We start from the raw sequence: 17,245 nt of genomic DNA on the forward strand, positions 1-17,245 counted from the left end.
ATAAGCACCAGCCAAAACAAGGGATGGGCAAATAGAGGCCTTCTAGAAGTTGTTGGACCGAAACTCCCATCATCCTTCAGCACTGGCTCTGCTGGCTAGGGCTGCTGGGAGTTGCAGTCCTACGTTTGGAAGTCCACAAGTTGCCCACCCTTGAGCTAAAGAAGAATATAGAATCACGCCCACATCTACAAGACATCTTAGAGGTGTTGAGATGCTCCTCATACATGGTGGGGTGGGGACCAGGATCATGTATGCTGGTCATGCCACTGCCAAACTAGGCAGCCACACACCCCTAAACATCTACCAAGCATGAGAAGGACCCTATGTATATGTCAACATACATGTTTAGAGTGACTTTATGTGATATAGGGGGAGAGGGACACCTGTGTCATCTGGATTTCACCCTCCTTGCATGGTGAAGCTCTATATGTAAACATTGGCACACATGTAGGGCCCTGCCCAACTCACCATGCTCACCAAATGTGCAAGTGGGAGGGACAGGCTAGCCTGAATGTTCCTGCAATTCCTTCACATGTTCTTTTAACCCTGTCTGACCCCCACCATGACGCTATTAAGCCTAAAGGACCACTTTATTCTGTATGAAGACATCTGATCTTTACAGTCATCTTTGGAGGGCTGTCTCCAGGCGCCCTACCTACCATCTGAGGTTGACCAGGTGGCCTCTAGGCTGCAGAGAGGGCCTTTTCAGTGATGGCCCTCTATCTGTGCAACAGCTTCCACACGCAGGTTTGTGAGGCACCCAAACCAGTGCCCTTCAAGCATCCATGTCAACATTCTCCAAGCCTTTCTCCAGATCCTTTCTGCTTCGGTCAGCTTTGGTTTTAACCGTTTCCATTATCTGTGCTGCCATTATAGCTTTTAACCTGTGCATTTCGATTGTTTTAACTGGACAGTTTGCTTTCACTGATATTTTAAGAATATAAGAAAGAGGGGGAAATATTTTAAAATATTTACTGATTTGATTAGCACCCTGCCTTTCTACCAAGAAAAATGGCACTCAAGGTGAATTACAAGCAAAAATAAAACTTGATTAAAGAAGAAATGCATTAAAAAACAATTAAAAGGGGGGGAAATCCTGGAGGACTTCCATAAGAAACTGCAGTCAGTCCATCTAGCTCCATATTGGCTACGTCCAGACAACACGATTGTCAATGATGGGGTAATAACCAAGTCAACAGTTGTTTACCTAGGGGTGTTCCCCACACAATATGATCATAATCAACCGTGGTGTGGATTAGGATCAGCATTGAGTTGACTCACTCATCCTCTGCCCTCTCTGTCCCCTCAGTCCTCCCTCTAGTATCCCATCAGCCATTGCTGCCCAAAATCTATCCAAACAGCATGTAAACCAGATGCTACACTGCTGAGATATAGCCCTTCCCTTGAAGATGTTCATCCGTAAAGTTTTGTTTCATTTTTAGGAATTGTACTGTTCAAAAGGTCTTCTTCTGAACAAACTCTGGGTCACCTCCAATCTTGTGCTGGTGGGGCAATGCACAGACCCTAAACTCAAAGCATAGAGATTGAGGCTGCAATCCTATGTACACTTACTCCAGAGGAAGCCCCATCAAGGTCAAGGGAATTTTACTACCAAGTAAGCATGCACAAGATTACACTGTATGGTAGGCTTTGCTAAAGTCATATGCCTAATCACCTGCAGCGCATAAAGAATCCCTCCAGGCAACTAGCCAAGGAAATTATTGTCAACTGGATGAAAGCCATTTCTCCTCCCTTCCTTCTCCACTCCTTCAGGCCATCAATGTACAACAAAAACAACTATCACAGGTAGATGTGAAACTGTAGCTCCAAAAGCATTACTAGTCAGTAATTTTTGCGGGCGTATCCAGACATCCCAGATTCAGCGACAGTGTTGCTACCTGTCCACCCACTCCACTTAGCTGAAAGTAGGGTGCCCATCTCCCTTCTCCCTATAAACACAAGGTCAACCCATGGGATACGGGCTCCACCTTTTCCAGAACACTTCCCACGCCAATTCTGCAATACAGCACCTAGCCAGTGGTGTGCAAAGGTGTATTTATTTATAAGTAAAGTCCCCAACTCGACTTTCAATTTAAAAGCTTTAAGACAGTCAAGAGTAGGAGAAAAACAATCCTAAAAACACCCAAGAGCCATGCAAAACAAAAATATATTAACATCCCAAACTGAACAAAGAAGTCTAACTTCCTGGACATCAGGAAAAACTTCCTGACTGTTAGAGCAGTACGACAATGGAACCAGTTACCTAGGGAGGTTGTGATCCCTCCCACACTAGAGGCCTTCAAGAGGCAGCTGGACAACCCTCTGTCAGGGATGCTTTAGGGTGGATTCCTGCATTGAGCAGGGGGTTGGACTCGATGGCCTTATAGGCCCCTTCCAACTATTCCATGATTCCTTAAGAAGAGAGCTCCACACTTGAGGCGTGGCCACAGAGAAGGCCCTGTCCCATGTGGTGGGAGAGACATATGTAAGGCACTTGGAAGGACATCCCAGACTATGGGGAAATTCATAAATTATCCCAGGCCCAGGTGTTGCAGGGTTTCATTGGTAGGCGCCAGCACCTTCAATTGTGCCCAGGAACAAATCTGCTGCCAGTGCAGTTGATACAAGACTGGCATAATAAAGACTACAAGAGCAACGTGGCCACCACATTTTGCATTAGCTGCAATTTCTAAAAACTCTTTAAGGGCAGCCCCATGTAGCCTACCTTGAACCAGGACACTTTATTGCATCTTAAGTGGTCATCCTCACTCAACCACATTTCTTTCTGCAAATGATCAGAAATGAGGGCTTTACTGGAAAGAAATTGGCACACATATGTATGGATTCCGCCATATCTTGTTAGAGACTGTTTTGCAATTTAGCTGTTTCTAGAGTCTGTGGGATTCTTTTTCCTTAACTGGTGAACCTGAAAGGCAGGTCAGCAAGAGGGGCTGCAAGCAAAGTTCAGGCACAAGCCAACAGATCTGCTAATTATTGTTGGTTAAGGGGCTGGAGCATCTCCTCTGTGTAGGGGAAGGTTGCAACAGCTGGAATTGTTTAGCTTGGGAAAAAGGAGGCGGCTGAGGGGACAGTGTGCCCACTTATTCCTGGTGTGGGGAATGTCGAGAGGGAGGCATTTTTCTCCCTCTCTCCCAATAAGATCAACCCATGAAGCTGAGTGGTGGGAGATTCAGGACAGATAAAGTCTTTCTTCACACAGTGCAGAGTTAAATTATGGAACTCACTACCACAAGATGTAGTGATGGCCACCAATTTGGATGGCGTTAAAAGGGGGTTGGATCAATTCCTGGAGGAGACTAATCCATGGCTACTAGTCCTGATGGCTATGTGCTTACCTTCAGTATCAAGCCTATGTACACCAGTTGCTGGGGAACATGGGTGAAAGGGTGCTGTTGCATGTTCTCCTGCTTGTGTTGTTCCTGGTCGGCAGCTGCTTGGCCACTGTGTAAACAGAGTGCTAGACTAGATGGACCCTTGGTCTGATCCAGCACGGCTCCTCTTATGTTATGTTAACTGACTGCCTTGTCTTTGACAATATTTGCCCTACAGTCAAATATTCCACAAATTTCAGAAGTTAGCAGCCTGCCTCTTTAATTCACGGGGAAGGTCTATTGACATCTAGTTGCTGTGATTGCCAGGTAGAACCTCCACATTCATCCAGATCTTGCCCCAGTCACTCTTGCCCTGGTGACCTCCTGGCTTGACTACTGTAATGCAGTCTACGTGGGGCTGCCTTTGAAGACAGTTCAGAAGCTTCCATTGGTACTGAGTGCAACCACTTGGATATTGGTGGGGGCTGAGCAGTCTGATCACATGACACTGACAGTGCACCAGCCACTTTGGTTGTCACTGTGTTTCCAAGCCCAATTTAAAGTTCTGGTTTAACCTTTAAAGCCTGAAATGGTTTGGGTTGAAGTTACCTAAGGACCGCCTTCTTCCATACCAGTCTGCCGTCACTTTGAGTTAATCAATTGAGGCTGTTCTCACTTGCGTGCTGCTAAGAGCAGTCAAGCTGGTGAGCATAAGGAACAGGGCCTTTGCGGTGGTCGCCCCACACTTTGGGAATCTGTTTCCATCCAGTCTTCAGGAAGGATCTGAAGATCCACCTTTTCTCACTGGCCTTCCAACAATCTGTGGGCTGCAAGTTTTATTGACATAAACTCATTTTATACTGTTTTATAGTATTTTATTCTGTATTTACTGCTCATTTGTATACTTTCGTATGTTTTTTATTTTGTTTCGTTTTGTTGCCTTGCAAGGGTTTTACCCTTAAAGTCAGCCTAAAAATAATTTAAAATAAATAAAAATTCAGGGGAAGGCTAACTCTGCATAACAGATACCTGGTATTGCCAAAACATGACAAAGTACAAAACAGTACTTGCTAGCCACCGATAAATGCCTGCCGGGACAACATTTGTCTTGCTGGGCCAAATATTATTATTATTATTATTTATATAGCACCATCAATGTATTTGGAGAGGGAGGAGGAGACACACGTGTTACCAGGGCTTAAAAGACCCAGGAACGGGCAGGCTGCAGCCTCGTTATTATGAGGAAATAAAACAAGGTGTGAAGATATTTATGGAAACTGCCTTCCTTGTGTCTATGTATCTATGTGACCCAGAGCTTGCGAGATTTGCTGGAGCCAAACAGAAGCAGAACAAACATACATCCTGAACAGCAACTGGCTACTCCGCCGACCCACGGCCCTTCTCTAGGGCCCAGAGGGGTGCTTGGGCAGTTAAACGGGTTCGGCCTCCTCCAACGTGGCGCCCTCCAGATGTGTTGGACTGCAATTCCCATCATTCCCAGCCAACGTGGCCATTGGAGAAGGCTGAACTCGGTGCTGCAGAGAGCGCTGTGCTCCTCTGTGCGACGCACTCTTCCAAGGATGGCGGGATGTGATGTCAAAGAAGGATTCGCAAAAGTGGGGAGGGGTGTTGAAGCACGTTGGAAAAGCCCCAGTGTGGGCCGCAGGAGTAACTTCAGAACTAAAACAGAAATGGTGGTACGGCTGGGATGGGATCATGGTGTCTGTTTGTGGGAGGGGGCCGTGTTACAAGTTTATACTGGACACCCCCACCACCCCCAATGATGCTTTGATTCACAGAGGAGGTTGGTTACCCAAGATCACTAAATGATACCTCCAACAACAAACAAGCCAACAGGAGTTTCTCAACCAGCTGCCTTCCCTACAACACCCATCACCCCAATCACTGGCCATGCTAGCTGGGGTCAATGGGAGTTGTAGTCCAACACATCTGGAGGAGAAGGCTGGCCTGTGCCATCACCTTCATGCCTGCTTGCGAGTTTCCGAGGGACACCGGACTAACCACTGTAGAAAAACATTTTATCAACAAACCATGGTTAATTAAAGCAAGTGTCCTCATTATGTGAGAACCAGGTTGTTGTGTCTGAACCCATGGATAAACCATGGATTCTTAACCAGCTATAAACCACAAATAGAACTAATGGTTTGTTGCTGGCATTCTAACAGTGGCAAATTGTGGATCAAACAACCCAAAGTTACCTTAAGAACTAGGACAACTTTGGGTTGTTTGCATGTACAAGGCAGTGACCAAGTTCAGGTAACATGCCACAGTTTGGTGTGGGTTATTTAATCCATGAAGAGCTGAAGCATCCATGGGCACCAACTTGCATATGCAACCCATGCTCAGGGGTTGTTGTGTCGTTTGAATCTAGCAACCATGGGTTGTGCAAGGGTTAAACAACCATGCATACCCCTGAAACAGACCATGGGTTATGCAAGGGCTGGTTAATTTTTACATAACCCACACTCATGGGGTTTGCATGACAAGAAAACCTCTGAGCAGGGGTTGCGTATTCAAAATGGTGGCTGTATGCATCCCACACACACTGCAGCCTCACTGTGGGTTAAATAACCCATGGTATGCTGTCATGTCATGCAAACAGCCCCATAGATCCAGGATCGCACATCATGCAACAACCTACAATTGGGACAATCAGAGGTTGATTAGGCAAAGCAGCAGCAGCTCACGTGCATGTGACCAGGCAAATCAAGCACATGGCCTGGCAAATTAATTCACTCACGAGTATGATACCTGAACCCGGAACCGTGGCTTATCCCTAGCTTGTTTGAAACAGAGGTACCCGGCAAGAGCAGTCTAAAAACGAAACCATTCTGAAGGCTGGCAAATTGGGCAGGACAGAAACAAACCAGAAATAGGGAAAATAAGCTGTGGTTTGTTTACTTGTTTGCAAAACAATTCATAAATAAAGCAACAAATCATTACGTGAGAACACAGCCTTTATGTTCCAGTTGAATTTTGGTGCCCTCCGATAGTAGAAGCAGCAGAAAAAGCTTCCTCAGTCCTGCAGGTGTCTGGGCACACACTATAAGAGGGACCGTGGCTCAGTGGGTAGAGCATCTGCTTCATATACAGGATGTCCCAAGGTTCAATCCTGGGCATTTCCAGCTAGCAGCTGATAGGTAAAAACTTTCTATGTCAATATCTTAGAAAGCTGCTGCAAGTCCGCATAGCAGCAGTCCAACTCGGTTATGAGGCAGCTTCCTATGTTCTGCCAAGAGTAGCACAACCACATTTTTTTAAAAACCCTAAGGATTGTCTTTAGAGATACAACACTTGTTTGTTTGTTTGATTTCAAGGCAAAATTTGTAATTGTTCAGGCTCTTCTCCAGTGTTCCATAACAGGAACGCAGAGGAGATGCCGGAGCCCTTGCATGGCGTTACGTGTATTTATTTTTGCAGAGCACTGTTGGCTATAAATAATTGATTGGACACAATAGTTTGGAATTTAATTACACAATTTTATAATGGTGGACTAAGTAACTTGGGGGCTTTGCAATTAGCAAGAAACCTTGTTGCAGTTCCACTAAATCATTCATTTAAATAGTTGATAGAGATTACCGCAACCATTACCCAATTGGACAAAATTAGAGTAGATAAGGGGAAGGGGGGAGTAGGCAGGCAGGCAGAGTCTGGGTTCAGACAACACGATAACCAACGGTGGTTTAAATAATCAACGGTTGGTTATTTAACCCACCACAGGTTATCATGTTGTGTGGAGGGAGTTTTTTAACCAATGGTTGGTTATTTGTCCAAAACGACCAACGCAAATAACTAAAGCTGTGCAGAGTCGGCTATTTGAACCACCATTGGTTATCGTGTTGTGTGGAGGGCACCGTTGGTTATTTCCTTGCCCACTGTTGGTTATTCCGTCAGCCATAGAATCACAAGGCAAGAGCAGTCAAAGTGGTGGCTGCCACTCTAGTCCAGCTGGCAGGATAGATTTTCAGCAGCAATGGCTGATGGGATACTAGCGGGAGGACTGGGGCGGGAGAGAAGGCAGAGGATGAGTGAGTCAACTCAGAGTGGACTAATGGTCAACTCAACACTGATCCTAATCCACACCACAACTGGTTAATATCATGCTGTGTGGGCACTACCCCCTAGATCAGCGGTTCCCAATTGGTGGTCCGCAGACCCGAGGGGGTCCGTGTAACCCACCCAGGGGGTCAGTGGCACCATTCACATAGTCACCATTCATTTCTGGAGTCCACTGACGACGAATTCCTACCAAAAGTAAAATATAACACCACTGAGCACCTGCATGATTTAGCGACTAGCTTGAGAGGTTACTTCCCTGCACCTAATCCTGAAAACTCATGGAGAAGGAATCCTTTTGAATGTGATGTACAACTAACAACTCTATCTGCAGATGAGTGAGATGCACTTATTTATTTATTTATTACACTTATATACCGCTCCCATAGCCAGGGCTCTCTGGGTGGTTTACAGAAATTCTAAAATTGAGATAAAAACAAGTATACAAAATTTAAAATTCTAAAACACAGAACATACACACATAAAGCATTAAAAACCGTTAAAAAACTAAACATGTGAGTGATTAAGATGTGCCGCCATATGCCTGGGCAAAGAGGAAAGTCTTAACCTGGCGCCGGAAAGATAGCAGCGTTGGCGCCAGGCGAGCCTTGTTGATGTGACTTGTGATGGTTCATTGAAATCATTTTTCAAAATGATCTTGGAATTGTTGTAGACTGCAAGCTGAATATGAGCCAACAGTGCGATATGGCTGCAAGAAAGGCAAATGCTATTTTGGGCTGCATTAATAGAAGTATAGCTTCCAAATCACGGGAGGTACTGGTTCCTCTCTATTCAGCCCTGGTTAGGCCTCATCCAGTTCTGGGCTCCACAATTCAAGAAGGACGCAGACAAGCTGGAGCGTGTTCAGAGGAGAGCAACCAGGATGATCAGGGGTCTTACTGTTTTACTCTGTACAGCACCATGTACATTGATGGTGCTATATAAATAAATAATAATAATAATAATAAAGCCCTATGAAGAGAGACTGAAGGAACTGGGTATGTTTAGCCTGGAGAAGAGAAGATTGAGGGGAGACATGAGAGCACTCTTCAAATACTTAAAAGGTTGTCACACAGAGGAGGGCCAGGATCTCTTCTCGATCCTCCCAGAGTGCAGGACACGGAATAACGGGCTCAAGTTAAAAGAAGCCAGATTCCATCTGGACATCAGGAAAACCTTCCTGACTGTTAGAGCAGTACGACAGTGGAATCAGTTCCCTAGGGAGGCTGTGGGCTCTCCCACACTAGAGGCCTTCAAGAGGCAGCTGGACAAGCATCTGTCAGGGATGCTTTAGGGTGGATTCCTGCATTGAGCAGGGGGTTGGACTCGATGGCCTTGTAGGCCCCTTCCAACTCTGCTATTCTATGATTCTATGAATATAGACTGGACCAATTCTGGGTGACGGTTTTTCCTGATTATAAGAAGTTCAGTGAAAAAGCTTTGAAACATCTAGTTCCCTTTTGTTCCACATATCTTTGTGAACAAACATTTTTGACATTTTGTTATATGAAGAACAAGCGTAGAAATCAGCTCGATGTTGATCCAGATTTGATATTAAAAGTAGGAAATAGTGAAGCAGATGTGGAAGGGATTGTTCAGGACAAAAAGAGGCACGATTTCTCCCATCACATTTAGGTTGTGATGGGAGAAATAATTTGTTCAGTTCATAATTTGTTCAGTTGTAAACTAGATGTTAATAAAATTAAATTCGTCTTTATATTCCTAACCAAGTCATTGTCATTTTTGCATGGTAATATCACAAATATCACAAATATTATGGTCTGTTTTTTAGTATACCTAAAATCATTTTCTTATTAGGGGCTACCCCTTATTTTCTCCAAAAAATTGCTTTGCACAGGTAACTACCATAGAGATAAAAAAAAAAAAAATTCAAAAGTAGGGGGTCTATGGCTTGGCATTTGAAAAACAAGGAGTCCGCAGGACTTAGTTAATTGGGAACCACTCACTGCCCTAGATGAACAACGACTGAGTTGATTCTTACTGCACTTGACTATCAAAGTCTCTGAACGCAGCCAAAGACGGCGCCATGTCATCGAAAAATTAGTGCTACCCCCTATTAATAAAGTGAACAATTTCAGCCCTCTTCAGGAATGCATGCAGCAGACTTAGGAAATTGGGAATTCTCACACCTCTAAAGACAAGATACCCTGGCAGGAACAAGGGGAGGGAGATGCAAAGCAAACGCTTGCCTGACTGGTTAAGAGCGCGTGGGCAGCGCAATGGCCTCCGTCTAAGGAACTGGGAGAAGAGAACCCTTAACAGATAAACCAACAGGACGACGTAGGAGGGATGCCGGCCCTGGGCTTCCACCAACGAGCTCAAAGCCCTTCAGTCTCACTAGCACCTGCCCTTTAATTTTTGTTATTATTGTCTCCCGTTTGTTATTACCTAGCAACTGGAGGGCATGGACCTGTTTTGTTTATGTCAACCTAAAGCACCCAGTAAGGTGATGGCCCTTTATAATACATATATATTATACATGAGAGAAGCCCATGTTTTCATAGGACGGGAAAGCTTTAAGAACAGAAGCCGTTCCTTGCAGATCTGCGTGTCGGCCAGGTGGGACAAAGCCCAAGCTGCTTACAAAATCACAAATGATCCAGGAGCTCAGCACCCGCCTACACAACCGAGGGAGTCAAAGCCGCATCCCCTCCAGGCCTCCGAGAGCCACCATCTGGAGCCAGCAGGCGGGACCGGGAAATGGAGCTTCCAAGAAGGATTTCCCTGGCTTAAGTAAAATGAGCATGCCTAGCTGAGTTTGCACAATAGGGACGTCTCGGCCTCTAGGCCATCACGCCACGGTCACCTCCACCACCCGCGGAGCGCGTGCAACAACAGGCTGGCCCTCGGAGCCACCAACTGTGGAGGCATGGATGCCGGTGGACCGCTAACATGCGGGAAGGAGGGGGAACCCTCCTACAGCCTCCCCCCCACCCCCAAGCAAACCTTGCTTCTGCATCCATTTCTCATCCTCTAGTACGACCCATTCCCAATAAGGGCAGGGCTACTCCGATAGAGAGGCCGCCTCTTATCTCTTCTTCAAGAAAACTCTACGTACTTTAAGAGTACAAATGCTTCTGCCCGAAGATAAGCCAAGCCACACTAGAGCAAGACAAAACATAGCTCTGTTCAAGTATTACTAGCCCTTTGGAAAGAGGGCAAGCGTGCCTTGAGGAGTGAAATTGACTACACCAGAAACTGCTCAGGATGAGGTCTAGTCAATTTCACCACCCTTCCCTCCCTCAAGGAAGGCTCATAGCTACTACAATTTGGAAATGGAGGCAAAGGAGGGCTTCCCTGCCCTCTCATGCAATGATGCTCTTCCCTCGCGCACGTTCAGCACCAGCACCTTCACAGTGGGGCGAATGGGGGAGATGTCTTTGTTCCAGCAGGCCTTGGAAGCATAATCTGGTCCTCCATCTATGTTAAGGACTTGTAAAATTGATGAGTATTTTATTGTACATTTTTTTTTAAAAATGTACATTTGTTTTCCTAGGTTTTAAAATGTATATGTTTTAAATTTTGTAAGGCCGCCTTGAGGCCCAGTATTGGGCAAAAGGCAGGATACAAATAAACAAATAAATAAATAAATGTGAATTCCCAGGGCTCCAAATAAATCATTGCTCTGTACACATCCTCAGATTCCCCCAGATCAAATTTCCCTGCCACTCTAGCTGCAAAGACCTTAAAACGGGTATGAAAAGACACTACTTAAAGCGTGCGTTGCTTCACGGATCCTGGATCCTAGCAGCCTTCTTGGGGATCACAAGCTAGCCCCTCTCCAACGGCCCTACCTTCCCGACAGTCTCAACCAATTTAAGGAAATTTATAACCCATCCTTCCATATTAAAAAGTGGGGGGAAAGATTTAAAATCCTATATGCACAAAGGAAGCAACTTTTATAAATTATAATCAGTTATAATTATATAATCTGTTGTAGAGGAGTAATCATGTGAGCTTGCTCCACCAAAAATATAAAAGTCTTGTGGCACATTGAAGACTTTAGTTTTAGAAGCAACAAGCTTTAAGGACATAAGGAGAGCTCTGGTGCTAGATCAGACCAAGGGTCCACCGAGCCCAACATTTCGTTCACACAGTAGCCAACCAGGAACCCACAAGGAGGACATGAGTGCAACAGCACCTTCCCACCCATGTTCCCCAGCCACTGGTGTACATAGGCTTTCTGCCTCTGATACTGGAGGGAGCACATAGTCTTCAGGGCTAGTAGCCCTGGATAGCCTTCTCCTCCAGGAATTTATCCAACCCCCTTTTAAAGCCATCCAAACTGGTGGCCATCGCTACATCTTGTGGTAGTGAGTTCCATAATTTAATTCTGCACTGTGTGAAGAAGCCTTTCCTTTTATGGGTCCCAAATCTCCCACCCATCAGCTTCATGGGATGACCCCATTGGGTTTGAGTATTTTGAGAGTGGGAGAAAAATGTCTCCCTGTCCACATTCTCCACACCAGGCATCATTTTGTCTCCCCTCAGCCTCCTTTTTTCCAAGCTAAACAACCCCAGCTGATGTAACCTTCCCTCAAAAGGGTGATGCTCCAGCACCTGGATCATTTTAGTTGCCCTTTTCTGCACTTTTTACAGCTCTACAACATCTTTTTTTAAAGTATGGTGGCCAGAACTGTACAAAGTATTCCAAGTGTGGTCGCACCATAGATTTGTATAAATATCAGGGCATATTCATTAATTAATTTTATTTTTAACCCGCCCAAAAGCCAACACCCTCTGGGTGGATAGCACAAAAGGTGCAACTGACGAACCCTTTAAGGTTTCTGCCAAAATAAAAACGCTTGGTCTTTAACATGCCACAAGACATTTGCTGCAATTAAAATAATGAGTTGTGCAGATTAGTAGGCTGTGAGTAGATTGCAATCACCAAAGTGACATTCTGGAGTCCCAGAACTGGAGGTTTCTTTCCCACACACACACACGCGCGCGCCTGCACCTGCCCTGACACCAGCGGAATTCCATCCTATTATCTCCATTTCTAAGAGGAAAACACAGAGCTGTTTGCCAGCGCGAGGGGGGGATCCGTAGCCCCCCTCTGCCTCACGGTCATTTGCAGGCAGCCCACCACCAACAGGGCCATCTGCAGCTCCGAGGTCCCCCACACAGCCACCCCCACCCCCCTCCCTCCTTCCCAACCGCCCCCCTTCCAACAGACTGTTGTAGTAAACGAAAACACTTGACCAAGGGCCTGCCGGCAGCCCCCTCATTATCTCCAGATCAGCAACCCAGGAAGGGGGAGAAAAGAGAACCAAAGCCTTAAATGGAAGGCCTGGAATCTGGTCCGACAGACTCCCCGCTAGACAGGCAGATGTATTTACACCGATATCATCAGGCTAAAACGCCTGCCAGGGAAGCCAAGACACAGAAGCAGCAAAGGACTCTTCCTCCATCCGACGCAAAACCCGGGCTGAGGGTGGACCAGAGTCACCGGACTGAGAGCTCCACCATACAAAAGAAGAAGGCGACTCCCAGCACATGGATATACCTTCACAGTTCAAAATAATAAAAAAAATAGGACCTTCCCTGAATATTCCCCACAACATGAGAGTTTTCTTATGGACAAGAGGGATTCTGCTTTTTGAAGTCTGATGTAGTTCCCCCTAGATAGCAGGTCAACCATCTCCATGAGAACGAAGCAAAAGATTCTGTTATTTCCCAGTGAACCAAAGAATCATAGAATAGTACAGTTGGAAGGGGCCTACAAGGCCATCGAATCCAGCCCCCTGCTTAATGCAGGAATCCACCTTCAAGCATCCCTGACAGATGGCTGCCCAGCTGCCTCTTGAAGGCCTCTAGTGTGGGAGAGCCCACCACCTCCCTCGTGGGTTCCATACTGTTCTAACTGTCAGGATGTTTTTCCTGATGGCCAGCCGGAATCAGGCTTCCTGTAACTTAGAATCATAGAATAGCAGAGTTGGAAGGGGCCTACAAGGCCATCGAGTCCAACCCCCTGCTCAAGGCAGGAATCCACCCTAAAGCATCCCTGACAGATGGTTGTCCAGCTGCCTCTTGAAGGCCTCTAGTGTGGGAGCGCCCACAACCTCCCTAGGTAACTGATTCCATTGTTGCGCTGCTCTAACAGTTAGGAAGTTTTTCCTGATGTCCAGCCGGAATCTGGCTTCCTTTAACTTGAGCCCGTTATTCCGTGTCCTGCACTCTGGGAGGATCGAGAAGAGATCCTGGCCCTCCTCTGTGTGACAACCTTTTAAGTATTTGAAGAGTGCTATCATCTCTCCCCTCAATCTTCTCTCCTCCAGGCTAAACATGCCCAGTTCTTTCAGTCTCTCTTCATAGGGCTTTGTTTCCAGAGCCCTGATCATCCTGGTTGCCCTCTTCTGAACACGCTCCAGCTTGTCTGCGTCCTTCTTGAATTGTGGAGCCCAGAACTGGACGCAATACTCTAGATGAGGCCTAACCAGGGCCGAATAGATAGGAACCAGTACCTCCCGTGATTTAGAAGCTATACTTCTATTAATGCAGCCCAAAATAGCATTTACCTTTCTTGCAGCTATATCGCACTGTTGGCTCATATTCAGCTTGTGATCTACAACAATTCCAAGATCTTTCTCGTTTGTAGTATTGCTGAGCCAAGTGTCCCCCATCTTGTAACTGTGCATTTGGTTTCTATTCCCTAAATGTAGAACTTGGCATTTATCCCTATTAAATTTCATTCTGTTGTTTTCAGCCCAGCACTCCAGCCTATCAAGATCACTTTGAAGTTTGTTTCTCTCTTCCAGGGTATTAGCTATCCCACCCAATTTGGTGTCATCTGCAAATTTGATCAGCGTTCCCTGCACCTCCTCGTCCAAATCATTAATAAAAATGTTGAAGAGCACTGGGCCCAGGACTAAGCCCTGCGGCACCCCACTCGTTGCCTCTCCCCAGTTTGAGAAGGTTCCATTGATAAGTACTCTTTGAGTCCGATTCTGTAGCCAGCTGTGGATCCACCTAATAGTTGTTCCATCTAACCCACTTTTAGCTAGTTTGTTAATCAGAATGTCATGTGGTACTTTGTCAAAAGCTTTGCTGAAGTCAAGATATATGACATCCACAGCATTCCCACAGTCCACAAGGGAGGTTATCCTATCAAAAAATGAGATCAAATTAGTCTGACAGGATTTGTTCCTGACAAATCCATGTTGGCTTCTAGTAATCACTGCATTGATTTCAAGGTGTTTACAGATTGACTTCTTTATCATCTGCTCCAGAATTTTCCCAGGGATGGATGTCAGACTGACTGGTCTGTAGTTCCCAGGTTCCTCCTTTTTGCCCTTTTTGAAGATAGGGACAACGTTAGCCCTCCTCCAGTCGTCCGGCACCTCACCCGTCTTCCATGATTTTGCAAAGATAATAGACAAAGGTTCTGAGAGTTCTTCCGCTAGCTCCTTCATTACTCTTGGATGCACTTCATCGGGCCCTGGAGATTTAAACTCATTCAAGGAAATTAGGTGTTCTTTGACCATTTGTTTATCAATCTCAAACTGCAATCCTGCCCCCTCAACTTCTGCTTCACTTTTTCCAGGGGGGTCATAGACCCGCTTTTGGGAGAAGACCGAGGCAAAGTAGCCCGTTATCCAGCCTGTCAAGATCACTGTGACGTCTGCTTCTGTCTTCCAGGATATGAGCTATCCCAGCCAATTTTGTGTCATCTTCGAATTTGATAAGCTTTCCCTGCACCTCCTGGTCCAAATCATTAATAAAAATGTTGAAGAGCACTGGGCCCAGCCAGGACTGTGCCCTGTGATACCCCACGCGTTACCTCCCCCCGGTTTGACAAGGTACCATTGATAAGCACTCCTTGAGTCTGATTCTGTAGTCAATCACAGCAGCATTCCTCAACCTCTGCCCCCCAGATGTGTTGGACTGCAAGCCCCAACATTCCCAGTGGCCATGCTAGCTGGGAATGATGGGGCTTGCAGTCCAACACACCAGATGAGAAACGCTGAACGACAGCGCGCACGTCTGATCACATTCGCCATTTAAGCCAAGAAAACAGCATCTAGTCTCCTGCAGACCTTTCCAATCCACCAAGCTAAAAGCAGCTGTCCACCGCAGTTCGTGGCCCATCAGAGAGGAAGCTGAAAAGGGTGGCAGACGTGTTGTGGCTTATTGTGCAGGGCTCAGACCCACATTCAGAGGCCACCTTGCGCCCCAGACTCACTACGGTGCCCTTGCACTATTCTGCTATCTGCAGCATCAACGACAGGCTCTCGAACTCAGCACTCACTCTCCAGTGTAGGCAGTTAACACATTTAGCAGGGAGTGATTATCACAAGACCACAAAAGCCACTAGCAAACACATACCTGGGAAAGAGCATCAACCCTTCTAGGAGCAGCCAAGGGAAGGGTGGGTGAGGTCAGTTCTAAATTCAAATCTACCGGGGCATTAAATCCAACCTGAGCTCAGGATGCACCTGCATTGAGCGGGGGGCTGGACTCAATGGCCTTATAGGCCCCTTCCAACTCTACTATTCTATGATTTTTGCTGCGATGTGTTGAATGCCAAGGCTCAGATGAGGTACATATTGATGAGAATGCCTCTAAGCATATGCAGAGTACACATTCATAGCAAGGAATTGCAACCCAACTCCAAACTTCCATGACTGGGGGACAAGGGTTAAGAACCAGCCTCTCTTGCTCTCTCAGAAGTAGCTCCTGACGCCGCTCCAGACAGCGCTGCCGTCAGACTGAAGCTCCTCGGGTCACAATCCAGATTAAACAATCCAGACAGGCTGCAAGCAAATCTCCAGAAGTCTTCCCTTAATTAAAACTCAAGAGGGCCAGACCCTGCATACAGACACACTCGTGCTCCAGGCAGATGTAGAGTAAGGCCAAGTCAGATGAGACCAGGACCAGCCCCAGAGCCTAGAATAGTCTCAGCGCAATCAGCAAGGACTCTTTGATTAAGCAATTTTCCCCATCCTCCTCCTCTGCAATTACGACGCTCCGTGCCTGAAGGGGGAACTGGATAAAAACCTTCCACGTGCACTCAGGAGAGAATTTCCCCATCCTAGAGGAAAGGCTGATCTTTGAATACCTATGAATGAGAATGGCAACCCAGAAGGCCCGCCGAGGTGTGAGGGTCCAATACTGAGGCATCTCTACCTTGGTGGGCAGCAACAGATCAGACAGAGCGATCCAGAACAGCTGTGTAAGACTGTGAACAGGGCAGGCCTGAGGCAGGTTGGTATGCAGAAGGAGGCCACACCTCTCCACCCAGAATTCAGAACTAGAACCGGGACGCAACGGAACTCACCGCCACAGGATGTCCCAACAACTACTAGCGTGAATGGCTTTCTAAAGAGGATTTGACGACGACAACCAGGGGTGGAGTGAAAAAGAGAACACCCAGATGCCGGGCGTAAGGAACCAGCCGCCCGTAATGGCAGCCACTATGGGGCCCCATTTATGAACCTTCTCGAGGGCCCAGAGATAAGACACTGTGCCAGGCAGGCCCTCCAAGCGGCTCTGGGAGTGATACTCAAGCCGGCCGCTCCCTCCAGATGTTCCACCAAGACAGAGGAAGAGGAGGTGCCCTTGGCCAGGGTGCAGCGTCCCAGCCAGTCCCCTTTGTCCGGCCCAGCGTGGCACTGCTTCTGTCCTCACTTCCGTGGGTCTTCCTTCCCCCAAACCTCGCTCTTGCAGCTCCCCCCCAGCTTTGCCCAGATGTGTTGGATCCAACTCCTGGAGTCCCCCAACAGGGCAGGACAAGCTACCGGAGCGATACAGACAAAAGGAGCTCGTCCAGGCCGCCTGGGAAGGGAGCTGCCCCGGCCGCCCGCTCCCAAATC

The 17,245-nt window shown here is 46.8% G+C and overlaps 1 protein-coding gene across 2 annotated transcripts in view; it reads right to left on the reverse strand.

Annotated features, from left to right (window-relative positions):
* VANGL2 (VANGL planar cell polarity protein 2) overlaps positions 1–17,245 on the reverse strand; it is a 56,639-nt gene that overhangs the window by 38,337 nt on the left and 1,057 nt on the right. The window lies entirely within an intron of this gene.

This window comes from Elgaria multicarinata, chromosome 21 (genome assembly GCF_023053635.1).
Source record: "Elgaria multicarinata webbii isolate HBS135686 ecotype San Diego chromosome 21, rElgMul1.1.pri, whole genome shotgun sequence".
NCBI lineage: Eukaryota > Metazoa > Chordata > Lepidosauria > Squamata > Anguidae > Elgaria > Elgaria multicarinata.